This window comes from Trichosurus vulpecula, chromosome 6, assembly GCF_011100635.1.
Source record: "Trichosurus vulpecula isolate mTriVul1 chromosome 6, mTriVul1.pri, whole genome shotgun sequence".
Taxonomy (NCBI): domain Eukaryota; kingdom Metazoa; phylum Chordata; class Mammalia; order Diprotodontia; family Phalangeridae; genus Trichosurus; species Trichosurus vulpecula.
The window spans coordinates 43338372-43349203 of NC_050578.1; positions in this window are offsets into that span (position 1 = coordinate 43338372).

Consider the following 10832-nt stretch of genomic DNA (forward strand, 5'->3'; position numbering starts at 1 on the left):
GAGAGAGAGAGAGAGAGAGAGAGAGAGAGAGAGGAGAGAGAGATCCATTATAAATATATACTACTTCTAATTCATGTTGTCTAATTTTAAATTTGTAGTGGCATAGAAGAATGAGTGCTAAATTAAATGCTCTAGGTTTGAATCTCAGCCCTATTATCCATTACTTAAGGGGCTTTGAGCCAATCCCTACACCTCTCTGGCCTTGAATTTTGTCATCTGTAAAATTAGAGTTGGACTAACTGACCTCTAAAGCCCCTTCCATCTCTAAATCCTATTATATCCTTTGACATTTATGATGTCCAATCCTGAGGTAAGGTCAGAGATGAGTTATAATACATACCTATCACAATGTACTTAAATTCTCTAACAACCTAGGAAGATTCGATTTTAGTCTGGCCAGGATTTGGCAAAAGGCAAATGAAGAAGAAAAGAGAATCTTTGTAGGTCAGTCTTCATAAAATCTTTCAGGAGTCCTCAAAGTCAAAATTATTTTCATAATAATACTTAAATGTTTTCATTTCTAATACAGTAAAATTGAGAGATATACCCACATAAACAAAAGCTCTTTGATGTTGTCAATCATTTTTAACAGTATAAAGGATAACCAGATGAAAAAGCTTGAGAGCCACTGCTGCAGAGGATATAAATAACTAAGAGTAAGTTAAAGCAACTTGATAAAAACAATCAATGACACAATATGCTGTAATATTGGATTAGCATTATATATCAAAATAAGTAATGTTGGTTACTTGTTTACCATTATAGAAGTGATGGTTCTCACTTGTGTCAAGGTCAAAAACTTAAGCTAAATACAGCAAACAAGACGAACAAGACTCATAATTATATACAAATCTCATTTAATACTTAGAATGAATGTATAAATGAGGTACTATAGGTCACTATATACATTTAACAAATGAGGAAACAGAGTCAGAATGGCTAAGTGACTTGCCCAAGGTCATAAATTACCCTCAAATATTTTTGCTTATCAGTGAATACAAGCTCACTGATTTGAGGTTGGATAGCATATATTAAGTATACCTACATTAAGTGTACATTAAGTATACAAAAGTATATTTTCTATTTCCAGTTTTAGCCCAGTGATAAATGTTGCCCAGGTTGAAATGACTTTTACTTTCAAAGATAAAGAGAAACAATAATGTTGGATTTGCTAGGCAAACTTGATGGATTTACCTAGCTTAATGGTGTTGACTTTTCCCGTCATAAAATGGGAAAGTAGCCATTTTTGCTATAGCATACAACAATCATGGATTGTAAGATAAAAACACCAGGGCTATTAGGGATGAAACATATCAGGTGCTATTGTTATCCTAAGTGTACTTAGCAACATTCAGTTTTTGTTCTGCTAATTGTTTTCAATGCTTCACAACCACACTTCCATTTTCATATAAAAAGATTTGTGAATCTGTACCTCAGTTCTTTTTATTTAATGGGTAAGCAAAGAAGACTATTTATTTGACAGAATAATTTGCATTAAACACATCAAGATGGAAATGGGTAATTCTGAGCCTGTAGCTTGAAATGGGATGTCTTAAACGCAGCCAATGGCTATGTCATCAAAGAACGTAAATAATTTTCAAAAGAAACAAATCAAACTATAAATGACCATCTGGAAACATGATCCAGATCGCTAAATCATTGTGGGATCTCATGTTTTCATCAAGCTATCTTCCATACATGCAGGAATCATGCTTAAAAAGATGTAGAGAAAATATGTAATAATTGAAGTTAATGACCCTGATCACTTTCTGGGCAATATTATCTATTATTTTCCAAACATTTAACTACATGATGGCCTGACTTCCTTTTCTAATTAAACATTTCCTGTATTATATTTCTTATGATGCTTACTGAGTGAAATCCATTGTTGATACTATGCTACAGCAGACTTAAACTCACTATACATCTCTCCAGCATCTTTTGAATCATTTGACATTCTGATTTTTCAGGAATTTGGGTGGCCCCATGACTTGCAGTCAGGTAGCATCAATCTGAATAGAATATTAGCATTCAAAAAGATAGTGGAAGCACTGAACAATTTTGCTAATGTAATCCAGACCAATCTTCCTCCTATTCAATGCCAAGTCTTGTTTACTACCTATAAATAATAATCTGTAAAATAAACATTTTTCACTTTTTTGGTTTCTCTTATGAGGATTGTTAAGCTGAGATCCTGAGTGGTCACAGATCTATTAAGGGGAGATAACAAAATGGAAGCAAAGAATGTATTCAGTTTTCCTAGGAGTTTTACCATGAAAACAAGAATAGCTATAGAAAGACAGTGTGGAGGGATGGCAACGCTAAATGAAGACTTTCTGAGAAAGAGCCAGTAGATAAGAAAAGACTGAATATTAGGGAGAGAGACAGGACTGAGATGATAGGGTGCAAATGCAAATATGCTAGTTCTGTAGTCACTAAAGATAAAAAGTTTCTTCTAAAAATCCTAGAAATCTATCTCTTTATGGTCTATGTGTTGCCCTATTTTATCCATAAAATGCTCTTGGCATTGTCTAACTTCACTGAGTTTCACATCAACCTTTCTTTAGACTTCTTTTCCCTTCTTTGGCTATTGATTGTTCTATGAGCTAATACTATTTATAACATTCTGCCATCTTTCTTCCTGTATTTTTCAAAGAGAATTAATATTCAGAACCAGTGTTTCCTTCTCTGACAAAATGATCAAGAGTTTACTTTGTTAAAGCAAGTTGTGTCTTCTTTTTCCTTGTCTTTGTTGTAATTGCTTTACATTGATAAAAAGTCTATATGAAAAGGCAATAATCCAACTTAATTTCTTTTATCCATTTCCCCTTTTTCATCTGACATAGCTAACATGGATAAAACAGGTACTATCACAATTTCTTATAATGTCTTCTTCTACTAATTTGATGAAACTTCTTTTGCTCTAATTCAGTGATGATCGGACTACACATAGATAGATGATTCAAAAACTATCCCAATGCTGGTAACCATCTATTTCCTATCTGTTAAGATATAATAATTTGTTTTTTCATGAAATTTGGTACTTACTATGCCCAGTCTCTTCTTAAATAAATGATTCATGGTACATGAGCATGCAGCTATATTCATGGTACATGGGCATGCAGCTATAGATGGGTTTATATTAGCTTCATTCAATACATAACCTGCATCAGACACTTGCTATGTGACCGTAGGCAAGTCACTTAGCCTCTGTCTCAATTTTTTCATCTGTAAAAATAGGGATACTAATAATATCTACCTCCCATGGCTATTTTGAGGACCAAATGAGGTAATATTTGTCAGGTGCTTTGCAGACCTTAAATCTCTACATAAACACTATTTATCTATTAACATTAATAATAATACTTTCCAACTTATCATTCACTGCCCTTCCCTATGCTCACTTTTGCATTGACATCACTGAGTACTTATGAACATTCAGACTAGGTTAGAGGAATGTTGAGTTATTAATAAAATTTCTCTACCTCCTCATCCTCTGTAACATATGTTAGCACATAAACTTCAGTTATCTTCATGGTGTTCTTTTTGTTTATGCTCATCATTGACATTACTAATTGTACCATAAAGATTATTTTTTGCCTTTTGAGTGCCTGATGGAACAAACTCTTAAAATTAACTTATTTGCCTCTTCAAAGATCTTTCTGGTTTTGCTTATAATGAGAATTATTATCATCTGTTTCTGTTCCCTAGTAAGAGATTAACATATTGGTCATCATACATGAAACTCCCATTCAGACTGTCAACAGTTAAATTAATGTTTACAGATGGTCTAAAAACTGTGATTCTTGGCATCTTCTTCCCTTCTTTCTACAACTCTGTGACCACTGCTTAAGAGGTAAGAGAAAAGGCCCAGAATTGAGGACCATTTTGTGTTTTTCTTTGTTTCCTGAGTTTCCATAGCCAAAGAATTATGCAAATAATGGCAAAATTCTGCAGAACAGAACAATGATTCAGATTTTGTAACTGATTTAATAACAACTGGACTGAATAATCAAAAATCATAAACAGAAAATCCTTCCCTTTTTTGTAAAATGAAAGTACTCACCATGAGCCAATTTATCAAATGATTTTTTTCCCTGATAAACTTGCCAACTGATTTTTCCCAGCCAAACGCCCACATCAGGCCTTCTAAATAGAGCCTTTTTGAAAAGTGAAACACTTATAAATGTAAACATGGCAGAATCCACAGGAAAAGAAAAAACTTAACAAAAGTTAACTTGTGGTGCCTCATGTCTAAAAATGTCTAGACACATTTAAATATAGAGCCAATTGTAATTATAAGGAGTGAAATAATGGCCAAAAAACAGCATTGCAAAACCAAAATGTGAAAGCAAACACAATGCAAAAAATCTCAATGTCAAGCTGAAAAACAACTGAAAATCAAGTCAAACTATTCTGTGGTAAACCTATAAAAGGGAATGGGAAAATGATCATATACCTTTCATCCATTTATATCACCAAGATATGCTTAACTCTTAGGACATTTCCTCATTATTTTCACCCCACTATCTCTCTAAAAACAATTACTCTGTGCCTTATGGTACTGACTGGTTCACAAATTCCCCTCATTCAACCAGTATTAAAACTTACTCAGTCACTCTTTTTATCTGTTTCAGAAAACCACAAGAAGGGTATCTATAGCACTTACAGAGGCAGTGCAGACAGTGGAAAGTACATGGAATCTAGGCTCTGAGGGCCTGCCTTCAAATTGCAGGCCTTCTACTTACTACCTGTGTTGTCTTGGGTAAATTATTTCACCTCTCTGGGACTCAGCTTCCTGGTTTATAAAATGGAAGGGTTGGGGGCAGCTAGGTGGTGCAGTGAAGCCAGGAGGACCTGAGTTCAAATCCAACCTCAGACACTTACCACTTACTGGCTGTGTGACCTTGGGCAAGTCACTTAACCCCAACTGCCTTGCCTTCCTCCTCAAAAAAAAAAAAAGCTAAAAATAACAAAAAAAATTGGAAGGGTCGGACTAAAATTGAACAATAAGAAGGCTTCTGGTTCTAAATCTTTGGTCTATGATCACCAGGGTCGCTTCCAGTTCTAAATTTATCATCCTCTCATCAAAATTAACAAAACACAAAATTCCTATAGAAACTCATAACAAAACTCAAACTTAGTGGAACCTAAGAAGCTTTATCTTGGAAAACACTAAGATAACAAATCAGGTGTTCTTAACCTTTTTGTATTCCAGGGACCCCTATGATAGTCAGTCTGGTGAAGTCTATGGACTCCTTTCCAAGATTTTTTTAATATTTGAAGGAAATACTAAATTTCTGTTAGATGTTAATGAAAACAGAGATGCGAATTTTTTTACAATACAAATTCAAGGACCACCTCCCCTCCCCTGCCGACATTTCTCCATGGACCCACAGACTCTGTTTCATGTTAAGAATTCTAATGTTAGATACCATAGCTTAGGCATCATGATGTATTTTGCTAATAATCTTTATGAAATAAGTACAGACATCAAAAGGGATGCAGGCTCAGAAGCAAAAGTTATTTCATCTTTCATATTTTACCTCAACAAATCATGGCTTATTATTCTTAACTATCTAAAATTGGAGTTCTAACACCCTGAATGCCTTAAAATATACAACTATGGAATAAACTTCATATTCCCTCCAGTCAGCACCCTGAACTTCAGAGAAAACATAAACAGAAATTACAAGCAGAAATTATATAAACAGAGCAAATAACACAAATCAGCAAACAGGGCTTCTGTCTGTCCATAGCTACACATACATAGTTACCAGAGAGAGAGAAGCACCAACATCTGGGTTTTCAAAGCCAAGGGGCTCCTTAATGGCTAGCCAGAGTCTCATCTGGCTAAATCACAGGAACACTCTTCCAATGAGTGAGCCCCCAAAGCAAAATGCTAACCTCTGAGTATATATATATATATATGCTTCTTCAAGGTCAGAGGGCATCACAGCCATGTGACTCAAACTCATGTGACTTAGACTTTCTTGTTACTTAAGCAGGACATCAAAGACTCTTGATTCAATCAAAGACTCAGTCAAAGATATTTGATTGCCTTAGTGCTAAAAAGCACTCCAAAAGAAAAAACAGCAAAAAGTCCCTCCCTGCTTGCCATTACAGGAAGGAAGGAAGGAAGGAAGGAAGGAAGGAAGGAAGGAAGGAAGGAAGGAAGGAACTAGTGTTTTCGTCTGTACACAGATGCCACCAGTTTGGTTTTTTTTTCCCCTCTGGAGGTAGTTAACATTTTTCACCATGAGTCATTTGGGATTCTCTTGAATCATTGTATTACTGAGAATAAGCTATTCATCATGTTGCTGTTATTGCTTACAATGTTCTCCTAGTTCTGCTCACTTCACTCTGTATCAATTCATGTAAGTCTTTCCAGGTTTTTCTCAAATCTGCCTGCTAATCATTTCTTATAGTATAATCTATTACAATCATATACCATAACTTGTTCAACCATTCCCGAATTGATGGGCATCCCCTCAATTTCCAATTTTTAGCCACCACAAAAAGAGCTGCTATAAATATCTTTTCTACAAATAGGTTTGTTTCCCTTTTACAAATCTCTTTGGGATATTGATATAGTAGTAGTGTTGCTGGATCAAAGGCTGTGCATAGTTTTATCATCCTTTGGGCATGTTCCAAATTGCTCTCCAGAATGGTTGGATCAGTTCACAACTCTGCCAATAGTGCATTAGTATCCCAGTTTTCCCACATTGCCTCCAGCATTTATCATTTCCTTTTCTGTCATATTAGCCAATCTGATGGGTGTGAGGTAGTACCTTGGAGGTTTTTTGATTTGCATTTCTCTAATCAATAGTTATTTAGAGATTTTTATATGACTATAGATAGCTTAGATTTCTTTGTCTGAAAACTACATGTTCATATTCTTTGACCATTTATCAGTTGGAGAATGACTTGTATTCTTATACATTTGACTCAGTTCTCTATATATTTGAAAAATGAGCCTTTATCAGAAATACTTGATATAAAAATTTTTCCCAGTTTTCTGCTTTCCTTCTAGTTTTGGTTTTGTTTGTGCAAAACATTTTAAATTTTATATAATCAAAATTATCCACTTTACATTTTGTAATGCTCACTATACCTTGTTTGATCCTAAATTCTTCCCTTAACCATACATCTGACAGTTAAACTATTCCTTGCTCTCCTAATTTGCTTATGGTATCACCCTTTTTGTTTTAATCATGTACCTATTTTGACCTTATCTTGGTATACAGTGTGAGATGTTGGTCTGCAATTTCACTTTAATTTCAGTAATGTCACTAAGCCAATGATAGTAAAGTATTCCATTATCTGTTTACAATCCACTTAAAGAACTATCTTTTATTTAACTTTTGCTATAACATCTCTACAGGCCAATATATAACTTAGAAAACACTGTAAATGAAAGGATAGGTGTGTCATAAGGTCACTAACTGAAGAAAATAGAACAGATCTAACAAAATAATCTTATAGTAAAATAATTATATGACTGTATCTAAGTTTCACGGCTGGTTGATAGACTCCTATCAGATTTTAATTTCTTTTCTGACCCAGTCCCTCTTCTTTGAAAGGGAAGACTTAATTACAACTAAACTCTGACATTATTAAATAGAGTTGATAAAGCTACATGGGGAATACCTAAGGATGAAAGGGACATTTGCCCATCTAGATGGTAAATAATGATCAAACTTGGAGGAAAAAAAAATTAATCAGTGGGAAGTTCAGTGGAGGAAAAGGAGAAATTATCAAAATCTCTAGAGAATATAACAAAGAATATGAGTGTAACATAAATAGAATCATAAAGAATCCCAAAGTTCAAAGGAATCAAAAGACCATCTAGTCCAACCTTTATTCAAACCAGAATGCCATCTACAACTTATACCAAAAATTTAATCTAATCTTCATCTGAAGACCTCCAGGGAGGAGAAACCACTTCCAAACTCTAACTGCCACCATTTCCCCCCTCCTCAAGTCCTGGTGAACTACCAAAGTAACCCACACACCCAAGCTGACATGATAACTACAAATTGGTGTCTTCCAACACCAACTAGGCTTTCACCTTTTATTCTTCTCTGATTGACTGTTGGGCTTCCCACAGTATCTGTTTCACACTTCCTCTTTTCTCTAGAAGCCACTCACCCTTCCCCATCTCCTGCCATTTTCAGCAAAGAACCTAGTCTTACACTCTACCTACAAAATTTGATCTATTCATCACAAGCTCCCTCTTCTTCCCAATCTCATGCTTCAAATCACTTATATATCATTCCTCATGCTCTCCTTAATTGGTCCCATTTTAAAGGATGAAATGGCTTTTCTCCATGCCAACACTCATCCCTTTACTTGTACCCTTGATCTTATCCCTGCTTATCTTATTAAAGACAACCCACTCCCTCTCTTTTTAAGTCAATCTCTGCTTTTCCATTGGCTACTATATGTCAAGAGAGCCCCCATCTTTAAAAAGGTTTTACATGACTTTACCATCCCCTCAAGGTATCATCTTACATGACTCCTTCCTTGCAGACAAAGAGAGGGAAAAAGGGAAGGTGGAAAGGAGGGGAGGGAAGGGGGGGAGGAGAAGGAGAGGGAAAAGGAGAGGGAGAAGGAAGAAGGGGGGAGGGGGAGAAAGGGGGGGTAGAGAGAGAGAGAAAGAGAGAGAGAGGCCCATATTCAGAAAGATTAAGCTGTAGTGAGGAACAAATGAGATAATGTAATACTGGTAAAAAAAGGTAAATACAGAACCTTTTAACAGAATACATTTCTACTCATAGAAGAGATCTAAATAATCATAGAATTTCACAGTCAGAAGGAACCTTAAAGATTCTCTGATCTAATGCCCTTCCATTACAGATGAATAGGGCAGTGAGGTTGTATAATGGATAGAATGACAAACCTGGAATCAGAAAGGCTGCTCTTGTTGAGCTCAAAACTGGTCTCAGACATTTAGAAGTTGTGTGACCCTGGGCAGGTCACTTAACCCTGTTTGCCTCAGCTGAGCTGGAGAAGGAAATGGCAAACCACTCCAGTATCTTTGCCAAGAAAATGTCAAATAGGATGACAAAGAGTTGGACATGACTGAAAAACAACTGAATAATAACAACAGGAAACACAGATAGTTAGAGGCAGAGCAGACATTAAGGCCCTGGTATCCTAATTCCCATTCTGGGGTTGCTTTCCACAATACCATGCTGTTACCCTGGACATGATCACTTGAAAACAAATTGTGACTAAATGTTGTCTGTAAACTTAAAACTAAAATAAAAACCCTAAGATGTTAGGCAAGGAATGGTGAGGTTAAAGAAAATGATGAGGTTAAGGAACCGTAGGTTTTTAGGGGTGCTCGAGATCCCAAAATACCGACAAACCAGGTCCTGCCAAATGAATTCGACTCAAGCCTTCTCAGCCAAAGAAAAACAAAGTTTATTAAAGATTTGCCATAATGGGCAGTCTTATTTGTGATGCTCATTTTCGCAAGGGGGCCAGATTCAATCCATCTACTGAGCTAGATTGAATCTGAGCCCCTTCATGGAGGCAAGATGAGACTTACATACAGGAAGATTGTGGGAGGGATTGGGGGGTGGTCAAGTAGTCTGGGATGACTAGAGGAGGGGTTTAGGGAGGGTCTTGGGAGGAGTCTAAGAAGGATCTTGAAGGGACTGGGATGACTAGAGGTCAAGACTCCAGGAAACAAGAGAATGGGATTTTGATGGTATCAAGGGTGGGAAGCTGCTGAACTATAGAAGGCTAGGCTAGGTAGAGATTTGGGCCTAGATAATGAAAAGCTTATGACCTTAGACAAAGGCTGGATCAAGTGGGAAGATTCTCCTTGAAACTTCCTTGAACTTTCCTTGAGTTCGAGAGGGTTCCCAGAGACTGTACCCTTATCAGGAACACTAGGGACATACTTATTTGTGTAAGTATGTATAATATACTTATTTGTATCTCTAGCACCTAGCACAGAGCCTGACACATAGTAGGTGTTTAATAAAGGTTTATTGACTATTGAAAGAGCCCAATATTTGAAGTTCTGCTGAGTCTTAACAGCAATTCTGCTCCTTGTTACCACAAGACCTTGATCTAATACATTTCAACCTTGCTATGAATCAGTTTTCATCTGCGAAATAAGAGATGATCAACCACCAAGTCTAAATCACATGAGTCAATTACTCAACAGCTTGCTCTCATCACTGCATGATTTCACCTGATGTTTTTCTAAATATACATGTTTTATTTTGTGCTTCATGAAGGTAATTTTACCTTAGCAGAATTTAGCAGCTCAAATGGTTTTCCTTGCAATCAATATTGCATGCATGAAAATTTACTTTAAAACTGGAAAGTGGAGCTGGGATTTTTTTTAGAACAATATAGTCTTCTGTGCAAAGGAATATGCAAAGGAAGTATTTAAGGAAATGCTTAGCTGCTTCCCCCTCTTCCCCCCAGGACTAGCCTCTCCTTTCTCCAGACTTTTATTACTGAAAGAAGCATTCATTGAGAAACAAAAAGAAATCTTTCACTCTATTGACAAAGTATTCTTGCCAGTTCTCAAAGTTCTCAAATCACCACACCCAACTTTCTTAGCAACTAAACAGAAAGTTATTTAGTATCTTTACCAGTTGAATAGATATGTTTTTACTTATTTGATTCTTTTTTAAAAAAAACTAGGAGCATACAGGTTCATGACCAAGAAATCTAGAATATCATCCAGATGTTTCTGTAGAAATTTCACAATATCTATATAATTAACTATAGTTTTTATTTTTGTCTGGACCCCAGTTTTCATATTTCCAGGCTCTCTGCCTGCATAAGAACAAAAAAGAAAATCT